The following is a 12,427-nucleotide window of genomic DNA, read 5'->3' on the forward strand; positions in this document are numbered from 1 at the left end:
ATAAAAGAGGAGACTCTCCTCTTTCATGTGAAAAAGTAGTGAGATTCTAGGTGTCACAAAGTCAAAAGATATAGCCCTCTGAAGTGTGCCCCGCATCGATTCTTAACCATCAGGGGGAAAGTGCAAACAGCTCTTGACATGGGAAAATGAAAAGTGAAAGATTTTTGAAGGTGGGGAGTAAAAAATGGAAATGCAAAAACGAAAAAGGTCCTCGACATTAAGGGGTTAATATCTAAAACTATAGTAAGCATCTTAAGGTCCCAGTATCCACAAATGGACATTATAGACATAAAGAAGAAACACAAACTGTATATTTGGCATGCCAATATTCTAAGAGGGTGGAGGAATTCCTATGTTGGTAATTGATGCAGATACTGCAGCCACACATTGTGAAGGAGGGTTATTTTGTTTTGGAATATTCTCTAACTATAAAATCAGATAATGGGTATTTATGTGAAACATTTGGTGAACCATAAACAGTTCAAGGAAGTACATATTCTCAACCTGAACAACAACTGGAAGATAAAGTTTCTTTGATTACCGCCAGCGGTTTGATGCATCTAACTCACGGCAGGAAAATCTCCAGAAGAAGAAGTGGCCATGTCCTCTCACATGGTTTCATCATGGATAATAAATGTATGTATGTAATTTGTGTGCACAAGATAATCAGTGTGCACAATACCATCCTATCAAAGCTGTGTCCAGCTAAACTATCTCTTCCAACTGCATCAGTTAATCTAAACAGAGGGGCATTTATTATTTATGTCACAGGGTGGCACTAGAACTGTTCCATATTTTTTAGTGGGATACAAGTTTGTGGCACAAGGATTAATGAACTGCTGCATGGACTGAAAGGTTTAGAAATCCCTAGACTTGCTTTTAGCTGGGCTATTTTTGCACCATAAAAATCACCAAAAAAGGTGTCTGAAAAATAGAAGCCCCAGAAAACTGGTGGATTCATAAGCAGCATAAAAATAGTGCCCAAAAATAGAACAAGTCGAGTGTCGAATATCACCAATATTATGGTGTCGACACTTCATACAGGTACAAAAGGGAAAAATAAATGCCACAATAAATGCCCCCTGATACGATGGATATTGTAGGTTTGTATATTCATATTTGTATAAATTAAGAAATTATAAAAAGTATGGGTATAGAACCAGGCTTTGGTTAATTTTTAGCAAAAAAATTATGTGTTTTCCTTATTCAGATTTATCAAACTTTGGTGATGATTTATTTTAAAAAAAAGCTTAAATTCCTTACACTATTTAACAAGGTTTATACAAGTTTGGCATAGTTTTTGGTGTAAACTATGGCAAATAGGAGGTGAGGAGTAAGACTGGACCACCTCGGACTGTGCCAGATTAATCATTGAACATAAGACATTTTGATGGATCCGGTGGAGCATAAGGCTGTCTACTCTTTCTTTGTACTGTTTTATATAAACTTTTATAAACTTGCCCGAATATATGTTGAAATAGTGAAGGCAATAGAAAGGAGAAAAGGTTTGGAATAGACCGTTGATGTCTTACAATGATTGATGTATATTGGTAAATGCCACACCACAACATTGCCTAACTGGAGATTGGTCAGGTGTGATCTCAGTGGTAAGTCTAATCCACCTCTTTGTGGTTGTCCCCTAGTGTGTGGGCTCCCATTGTATGTGTGATAAGACTACATATATTTTAAAGAGAATGCTACATGACTAAAATTTTTTCAAAAGTTTAACAGTTTTTTGCACATTTACTCACAAGCTATAGCAAATGCCAACACAGAGCATAGAAAGACTGTATGAATTTTAGAACTATCAGCTCCACCACAGCATGGCTCATTGACCAGCCTCCACTGTCTTCTATATTATTCCACTTGGCCATGGATGTGATACATCTGGACTAGGTTGTAGGCTACACACACCTTTAAAGATCTTAAAGACCTTGTAGTCTTCCTGTAGCAAGTCTTCTGCAATCAATTTACAGAAGTGTCCACTATCTCAGCAGACAACCCTTGTGTTCTGCTGGTCTGTGTTCCTCTTGCTGTACTATGTGCCTGCCCAAGCAAAGTTCTTTTGAGGTACCACACATTGTCACTGCAGTCTGTTTTTACCATCAATGGGAATGATTCTGTAATTATCAGCCTAGGGAGTTCTGTGCAGCGAAGTCAAGATCCCTGTTCATAACTGCTGCCTGATACATCAAGATTGGATACAAGGTCTTAATTGTCATTAAGGAGGAGCTTAGAGGCTTCATGGGCAGAGACTGAAATCATGCTAATATGATTTCTTCTTAAGTTGTTTGTACAGTTAGAAAGTTTGTATATACATCCCTGTAAAGGATGAGCACAATAGAATGCTATTAAAAGGTACTTCAAAATCTTGAAGTAGTAATTGATATTGGTCTTTCCATCACTGAAGATTGAAGTCATGCTTGTGTGTGCTCCAATAATAGCCTGTCTATTGTTATTTTAATGTGCTGCAAAAAAAAAAAAAAACCCTATTCTAAAAGCTACTATGATGCTTGCATATGCACCTATAGTTACCCAAAGAAATCATGGATAAACATTTCGAACGTTGTTAATTGGATGAAGAAGACATGTAGGGAAGTTAGTATCCACATCTGTGTTGGGATACCAACAAAAGAGGGAATGAAATAGAAAATATATACATATAGTTTTAAAGTCGCTTGCTATGCCAGACACCATATTTCGTTGAGTGCACATTCCAAGGGTGGGGGTGGCAATGAGAGACCATTAATGAGGATGGACAGGACAAAACTTGGCTGATGCTTGCCAGAAGATCACTAGCAGACCTTACGCTGTCCATGCACTAATGTATCCAATGGAGTATAGTATAAGGTTAACCCAACCAATGAGGATTGACATGCATAGACCTGATTATTCATGTATATAAGGTGCTCCCCCATTTGAGCAGTCTCTTCGAAGTCTTGCATGCATTTTGGAATTTTCATCCATGTACCTGCGAGTCAGGTTCAACAGCTGCTCTTAAATCAAATTTAAAATAAAAGAGCAAACATTTTTTAAGTGCACGGGAGCACACAAGGGACCATTTTACATCATTTGACCCAAAAATGTTTGTATGGAGCACCATTGTTGGGTTACTGCTATTCGTGGTTATCACAAAAATCGGAACCAGAGGGAAGAGACATTGAATGCTTTTGACTCAGGATATAAATACCCATCGGCCTCAAAAAAAGAAAAAAGTACAGCGGTGACTTCGTAGCACGCATATTTTGGTGTCTACATTGATCCGCAAATTTTATTGCATTGGTTAAATTTGCAAACCCCCCAACTGTAGGTCCAATCGACTCAAGACTCGTTTCATTTTGTCTGGCTCATCTAGCCAATTAATTCTCATACTAACTCGTCAGAAGTCCAGATACGCCCCCGGAAAGATGCGCAATTTAGCATTTTTTTTAAAAATAAAACACTAAATTGATGCTTTTTTTACCATGGAACTGCTCATCCCTGAGAAATGAGCTTAGAGTAGGTTGTAGCCCTACTCCTCTCCTCTGTACCAAAAATTGAGAGGATTCGTTACATGGTCTGGCCGTAAGCTGACTCGGTAACTGGTATATTTTTTAGGTGCCATTTTTAATCCAGAGAAGGCGACTGAACTGTATTATCCTCACAAGCAAGAAATTCAGGTGGATAACAAGTACAATGCATTTTTTAAGTGTCGATGTTTAAAAGCATATTGTGCTAGGTATGTTTTTCACAAGTCACTTAGGAGAGGCACAGGGCACTGATACAAGGGCAAATGGAAGATAAAGGACAGAAGAAATGATCAAACATTTTAGGAATAAAAAAAATTAATTAACATAATCAAACTATTATTCTTCACAGAAAATACATTTTAAAATTGATTTCTAGTAAGAAAAACAATTTTCACAGATCTATTAAAATAGAAAACAATACATATATTATTAAACTTTATAATTAATGAGACTGTAAAACAATCAACCCCCCCGTACAATACTTTATGGTAAACTATCAATTTTTCTTCCAATGGTCTAGAATTTCTTAATCCGTGGCAAATTTCTCTTCCATCGCGGTCGTTGAATACATCCCTTGACCTCCAGTACACTTTCCGATGATCCTGAAGCAATCCTGTCAAGAACACATCAAATAACATGAAGACTGAGGTTTCAAAGTAATAAAAAATTAAACCAGTACTGTAGAGACTTAATGTTACTATGTAACCCCCCCTTCCTCATTGTATATTATAAAGCACCAGGGTCAGGTGTAAAACTGTGGCATGAAAGTCTTTCGCTTAGGCTACATTCACACTGCTGTATGGGGGACGTATATCCGGACAATATACATCCCCCATAGACAGCAATGGACGCACGGCGCCCAACAGGAGCGGTACGGTGCAGCACACGTGCGGCACCATACCGCTCCGTACACCGCAGAAAGATAGGACATGTCCTATCTTTCTCTGTAGTACAGCGCCGTGCGCCATAACTTCCTATGGAGAGGGGCAGGGGTGAGCTGCGCTCACCTCCTCCTTTCCCCGCTGTTGCGGGTAACGGCCGTCTGAATGTAGCCTTAATCTTAGCCTGTCTCGGACAAATATATTAAGTCAACAGTATGCAGACATTAGGATATGGAGAATGTCAATCTTACCCATTATATAGTCCTCTCGCATCTTGTTCTGTCTCTTCCTCCACCTATCATACAAGGATTGCCCATAGTCCGGGGGTGCAGCAACAAACTTTGAGGGAGGTTGTTCTGTACTCAAACGGAGGGGATGTTTCTCTAAAAAAATAAATAGTCTTCTTACTTTGTTAAGGTAGTAAGTTCCGCTTTGCTGGTTGAGGTTTGCTCCTGCTCGTATATGGGAATCAGCTTTGAACAATTCGCAGTGTCTACAATTGTTTTTTCCCGGTACATTCACTCTGCTGTTTGGTTGAAATGAGCAAGATATTTGGCTAAAAGTTCTTTCTCCGCACCATCCTTGCACTGAGAAATATATGTCTCTGCATTCCTTCGAACAGCTTGGTTTGTCTCTGGGTTGAGATTAAATCCGTAATAGAAATATTAACATATTATTTAATTTGTACATGCATATAATGAAAAATAGACATTGATCAGTGATAATATGTGATGAAAAAAATTTAAATACTTACTTTTCATGGAATCTGGAGACATCAAGGGAAACTTTGTGAATTGGCTTACCACTTGACAAAATAAAATAGTTTTTGATATCCACATTTGATGCCCACGTGGTCCTTACATGCCTGAACTATATCTCAAACCACTAGTATGATAAAACAATAGATTAGATCAATAATAGGTCACAGACATAGGTATTGAAACACAGATGACAGGTGGATATACTATAAAATATTTACCTTTTCCTCTTCTATGTCAGAACTATCAAAGCTAACTGATTGGCAGCAGTCTTGTGTTAACGTACAGCAATGCATAAAAGTATCTCCGTTCCCACTCTTCAACCTGCAAAATTAGAAATGTGTAAAATTGAGATGAGAATAGAAATTTATATTTGGGACAGAAATACAAACATGTTGAAAGAATACTTACTGTCATGTTCTGACAGCAGGTTGCTGCAGCTTCTTCAAAACAATGAAGCACTCCAAGTAAAAGAGCACAGCGAGTTTCTTTTTTGCTTAACTTACCCCCATTACCTGCTTTATCTCTGGCTTCCATAAAAGATGGGGCTGCAACGAGTCAATAGTTCTTGCATCTCACTGGGTTTCTTCAATTCCTGGGCTGTTTTTTCTCTGAGGAAAGAAAATATGAAATTAATAAAAATACAAGGCAGTGAAGATTCTAGAAGTGTTACTTTAACCCCTTACCGACATGTGACGTAGTATTATGTCACATGCCGGTTCCCAGTGCATGGAGAGGGCTCGCGGGCCGAGCCCTCTCCGTAGCCGGTAAGTCCTTGCTGCATATTGCAGGAAAGGCTTACCGGTAACACGCATGGGCGCCGCCATCTTTCCGAGGATCGCCGTTCCCCGTGACGTCGTCGGGGAGCACCGATCTGTTGCCATGGTAGCCTCGGGTCCATGCATGGAAGCTCTCTTTATCATAAAAGCGCCATATCAGTTCCTTCAGTTAACTAGTGCACAAACCTCTATGCACTTCAGGTAATTGAAACAGTTCTTGTTGTCCGTGAAGTACAAATATCTTGCAACATTCTCATCTTGTTTTTTACCCACAAGGTCCTAGAGAGGTATGTTGCAGATTCGGAAATAGGCTTAGAAGTTATAAAGTGCTTCTTATACTTTTTCAGCAAACTTCTCAGTGGGTTGGTCCGGTTTCATAGTTTCTTAGTTTATACGGTTGAAAAAAGACACTTGTCCATCAAGTTCAACCAAGGAAGGAAAGTGATTCGATGCGGAAGGGATTTAAGGGGGAAACATTTCTATACAACATAACCATCAATGTTATTTAGTTGTAAAAAGGCATCTAGACCCCTCTTGAAGCTCTCTGCTGTCCCGGTCTTGTTTTTTTCTTCTATACTTACCTCATCTTCTTCTTGCTCCTCCTGTTCCAGAATGTCATCCAGAACATCAACTTGGCTTCTTTTTCCTCTGTTTTCATCTGCTTCCTGCTCTTCTACTTCTCTTTTATTTCCGCTGTTCTTCTGCTTTCACTTATTCCTTCATGGCCTAGAAGATGTAGAAGATACCATTTAATATCACATCATAAAGCTAGCTTTGAGAGGAAATTAAAGATAAGATAATACTTATGGGTCTCCTGGTAACAGGTTCCCTTTTTTAGCACTCCCCCAGTCCCCACAGAGCATAGTACATACAATGCCAAAGTGTTTTTGTATTAAAAATTGGTTTTACAGAAAAAAAGATGTGTTATATTGTACCTTTCATTAGCATCTGCTATGCGACTATGCAGTTGCCCACTGGGAGGGGCTGGAAAGGAGCAGTTCCCCCCAGCCTTGGGAAACAGCTACTCCATGCGTCCTTTTCAAATATATGAAAACACCCATCAAGTGGCTTAGCGACGCCCCTGCTCCTCTACAGACAATCCCGAGTGTGGGGAGTTATTTATAGATTTGAAAAGGACACGTGTTTCCCAAGGGTGTTTTCCAGCAACTCACAGTGGGCAACTGGCTAGTCACAAGGCAGATGCTAATGAAAGGTACAATATAACATATTTTTTATACAAAAACACTTTGGCAGTTTATTTACTACGTTCTGTGGGGACTGGGGGAGTGCTAAATATGGGTCTCCTGGTGACAGGTTCCCTTTAAGAGGGATAATAAGCATAGAAATACATTATAACAAAACAAGTAATATCTTGTCAATACTCTTCTTTAAGAGGTCAGATAGTTTCTGGGCATTTTCTGTTGCGGAGCAACTTTGCAAGTTCCTTGCAAGGCCATGTGATGTGATCCTTAGTAAATTCTGCTTGGACAACGTCAGGGTTGCTTTAATTTCTACGTCACTGTTGAACTGCATACATTTTTTACGCATATGGGTCACCAAGATGTTATCCGTATGATAGCATTTAGGGCAGGTCATTGGGGTTCGGTTGTGCCTGTTAAACAAAAATATGTATAAAGATTACTTCAAAGTGTACATTATGGATAAAAAAGGTACACTGTGACTATACATAAGCAGATAAGATAATATAGCAAATAATACTTATACTATAAAACTACAAATCTTGTGTTAGCTATACCTGAAAGATACAAAGATGACAAATTAAATAGCTTTTAAAAAAGCTATTGGGTTTACAAGAAACAAGAAGTACAAAGTAGGAGAAAGGAACAAATCCTCAGAGAACTGTCTGGTAGGAAAACCAAAAGCAGTCTGTTAAACTGGACTCAGAACATTCCTTTCATACGGATAACTTTATCAATAGGAACAATCCAGCCTATGTCACGACTAAAGGAAAAATGGCCTGTAAAGTTGTCCATCCATGCCTAGAAATAAGATATTTATAGTATTATAGTATAATAGTATAGTAATATAGTATACTATATAATATAGTATTATACTAGTATACATATACAAAATGTTGTGATATATGCAAGCAATACTTTCTATGTTAGTATATAAAATATAGGTTTCAGTATGAAGTGTACATTTCTAATAGTTTCAGTTGTGTCTGCAAGTGTTTTGCTATCCAGCTATGAAATATGACACCTTTTAGAAGTCTGGAAAGGTGCTAACCTTTGTTCCAGTGTCACCAATTAATTCTGGTGGCAAATAGGTGAACCGTGTGACAAATTGGTTGCAGAGAGAACCTCTGTGCAATGTTCTCTGACCTCTTCCTCCTACCTAACCACAATGCAAACTTGTTTACCTTCTGCAAATGATGGATCTCACAAGTTGCAATATGTCACTTGTAAACATGTACATTTGTATAGATATTATCTTATTTTTGATTTATTGTAGTATTTGGCCTCAAGAAAGGCAAATAAATACACGCATGTGCCCCAATAAGTCACTTTTCAGTAAACAATATTTTTGGCATTCCAGGATTGTGCCAGATATTGCGGTAGGAACCTGATCCAATACAGCTGCCTCTATCAAGTTGTGCGACCAATATGTCTCCTGGGGGATTGCATGGAATGGTGGCTTTTTTGGATCTTTTTGGTGAATGTGCCAGTGAGTATTTTACAGATATTTTTGTGTTAGATGCTGAAGCCTGTGATAAGTTTCAGTTTTATTTTCATTAACTCCACAATTTTAGTTTCAGAATATGGGGTTGTGTTTTAAAGATGGTATTAAACTTTGCAAAAACTACACAGAAAACATTGACTATAAAGGGATATTTTCTATCCATTTCTGGTGATGAGAATGGTTGGTTGGAATTCAAATAGCTGTTACCACCTACCTGATTGAAATGGGTTGAGTTAGCAACCGCACAGAGGTTGACTTAAGTACATTCCATAGCATGTATAGTAGAACTGCACAGCTATTCCAATTAGACATCAAATATTGGAGTCCTCAAAATATGACGAAGTTACTGGTTTCTATTGTACTGGAAGAAGGCACAACTGATTGCACTTGGTGTGGAAAGTGCAGTCAGTCACCAAGATGTATTGCCGTGAGGAGGTTTAAACTTTAAAGACTGCCTCCCGAGAGGGATGGTGTTGCCTCTATTATATGGCATTCTTGTGTGGTCGGAGGTGCCTATTATGTGAGAGTCTGTGCAGAGTGTATAATGCAATACAAACACATGTATATATGGCAAGTTCCTATGGAGAACGCTGTGGAGTCAAGTGCTTATGCTGCATCAGAATGCTGTGCCTGCTCAGTGGCTAATGCAGACCCAGACAATATACTCTATTACTAAAGTGACTGACAAATATGGCCAGGTCATCAGTTTTGGTACAAATTCCCTCTTCCCTCCTAATTGAGCTCTCCAGGTGGTAGAGCTTCAAAGGATTTCCCTAGCGACTCAGAGGCTTTCCTACATTTCTTAAACGAGAGACAAAGTTGTAAAAATCTCAGACCCATACGTTGGTTAGGGACAGTTATAAAGTTATGGTCCATCTTAGCCCAAGGTAAAATACATTTTTAGATTGTTGTAGCCAGGTGATTGTATAAACATGAATAACTAGGTTCTAGCATCCTTGGGTCCAGAGATGAAATCTGGATGGGGCCATAGCAAATGGGTCAAGTGTAGCCTCAATGCAATACAGGGATTCACCAGGACCATATCTGGTCTATGTATAAAGGAAGGTAAGTAGTTATGGGACAATGTATGGCAAATTAATGAATGGAGAAAAAAAAAAAAAAAAAAAAAAGGGTGTAAAGGTATGGAATTCTGTATAATGTAAAACTTTTATGGTTATGAACCCCCTTTGTCCACACATCTCTCCTCTAAGAAAATGTGGATTATTTAGGGCACTGACACATTGTCTAGATAGAATTCCAAAATCCACCTTTATGTACAGTGTTTTAAAACCCTAAGGGACGCCTTAACTAGGGCAGATATGGTGCCAGCAGTGCGAGCATCAAGACAAACTTTCCTGAAAGCAATGAAATGGTTCTAATGCTCAAATGTTACGGGGGACAAATCCTACAACTCCTAGACAAACCATAAGTTTAAAAAAAAAAAAAACTTTTAATGTGTAAAACGAATTTTGCTGTATACTCAAATGCCCATGTGGTGTGATCGACACTTGGGAAACCACTCAGGCAGCCAGAGATTGAATAGAACAAGCTTTTAATCCATACATGTAACCAGAATCTGACAATTAAAGTGGCAAATGCTGGATTGCATTCCCCATCCCAAAAGGGTCAGTAATGGAATCCAGTTGATAAAACGGGAGGCCTTCTAGATACATAGGGGGAGATTTATCATAAGTCTTAGAGCAGAACGGTTATGGTTCCCCATGGCAACTAAACAGAGCTCAGCTTTCATTTTCCCACAGCTGTTTACAGGGGCGGACTGGGAATTTAAAATGGCCCTGGAAAAAACTGCCGCATTTTATGGGCGGAGTCAAGACAAGTGGGTGTGGTCAGACAATATGGGTGGGGTCATAACCGACAAATTGTTGGTATATATAGAATAACACATTTAATCCTGCCTTCTTTACACAAAATAAAACTAAAATACGTTTTCCCATATACAAGCTATCTATAATCCTGCCCCCCATGTACAAAAATAGAACTACCGTACTATAATACTGCCCCCTATGTACAAAAATAGAACTACCGTACTATAATACTGCCCACTATGTACAGGAATAGAACTACTATAATTCTGCCCCCTATGTACAAGAATATAACTACTATAATTCTGCCCCCTATGTAAAAGAATAGAACTACTATAATACAGCCCCCTAGCTACAAGAATATAACTACTATAATACAGCCCCCTAGCTACAAGAATAGAACTACTATAATACTGCCCCCTATGTACAAGAATAGAACTACTATAATACTGCCCCCTATGTACAAGAATATAACTACTATAATACTGCCCCCTATGTACAAGAATATAACTACTATAATACGGCCCCCTATGTACAAGAATATAACTACTATAATACTGCCCCCTATGTACAAGAATATAACTACTATAATACTGCCCCCTATGTACAAGAATATAACTACTATAATACTGCCCCCTATGTACAAGAATAGAACTACTATAATACTGCCCCTATGTACAAGAATATAACTACTATAATACTGCCCCCTATGTAGAAGAATATAACTACTATAATACTGCCCCCTATGTACAGGAATATAACTACTCTAAAACTGCCCCCTATGTACAGAAATATAACTACTATAATACTGCCCCCTATGTACAAGAATATAACTACCATAATACTGCCCCCTGTGTACACGAATATAACTACTATAATACTGCCCCCTATGTACAAGAATATAACTACTATAATACTGCCCCCTGTGTACACGAATATAACTACCATAATACTGCCCCCTGTGTACACGAATATAACTACTATAATACTGCCCCCTATGTACACGAATATAACTACTATAATACTGCCCCCTATGTACAAGAGTATAACTACTATAATACTGCCCCCTATGTACAAGAGTATAACTACTATAATACTGCCCCCTATGTACAAGAGTATAACTACTATAATACTGCCCCCTATGTACAAGAATATAACTACTATAATACGGCCCCCTATGTACAGGAATATAATTGCAAAAAACTGCCTCCTATGTACATGAGCACTTTACATAGAGGGGATGGCAGCAGTCCTGTGTAAGAAAACAAAGGTGGTCAGGCTGCAGCAGGCCATCGTAAAATATGGACCTACGGGGTATAGCAGACCTGTGTAATTTATCCACATGGCTGCTGCACCCCATGGCAGCATTTTATAAGCAGGAATGCTGCGCCAGGCCTCCATATCTTTCCTTCCACAGGACTTCTGTTTCTACCTCGTGTAAAGCAGAAAGTGTCACACTTTGTACAGAATTGTCAGAAGTGACATTTAGCAACTCACAGGTGATGATCTTCTCCATCAGGTATAAAAGTGCACTGATTCTCCAGGCCTTCACTTGTCGATAAAGAATTCATGCTCACGTTTAGTTGCTTCCTTGCAGCTCCTCTGTGAGCCTAAAGACACTACAGTCACTTACACTATAGTGTCACCTGAATAACACTGTGCTCCTAAGTAATATATATACCCCTCACACCACAACTGTACACACTGTGCCCCCACATATATCATATATACCCCTCACCCCACAACTGACCACACTGTGCCCCCACATATATCATATATACCCCTCACACCACAACTGCCCACACTGTGCCCCACATATATCATATATGCTCCTCACACCACAACTGCCCACACTGTGCCCCCACATATATCATATAAACCCCTCACACCACAACTGACCACACTGTGCCCCCACATATATCATATAAACCCCTCACACCACAACTGACCACACTGTGCCCCCAGATAAATCAT

The 12,427-nt window shown here is 39.0% G+C and overlaps 1 long non-coding RNA gene across 1 annotated transcript; it reads right to left on the bottom strand.

The window, feature by feature from the left end:
• Window positions 1–3,982: 3,982 nt before the first annotated feature.
• On the bottom strand, window positions 3,983–6,056 carry LOC140116725 (uncharacterized). Its single transcript, XR_011852938.1, has 5 exons — window positions 5,655–6,056; window positions 5,370–5,472; window positions 5,145–5,275; window positions 4,642–5,024; window positions 3,983–4,122 (listed from the first exon to the last, which is right to left on the bottom strand). It is a non-coding gene; the product is annotated as an uncharacterized lncRNA (long non-coding RNA).
• Window positions 6,057–12,427: the final 6,371 nt, after the last annotated feature.

This window comes from Engystomops pustulosus, chromosome 2 (assembly GCF_040894005.1).
Source record: "Engystomops pustulosus chromosome 2, aEngPut4.maternal, whole genome shotgun sequence".
Classification (NCBI taxonomy): domain Eukaryota; kingdom Metazoa; phylum Chordata; class Amphibia; order Anura; family Leptodactylidae; genus Engystomops; species Engystomops pustulosus.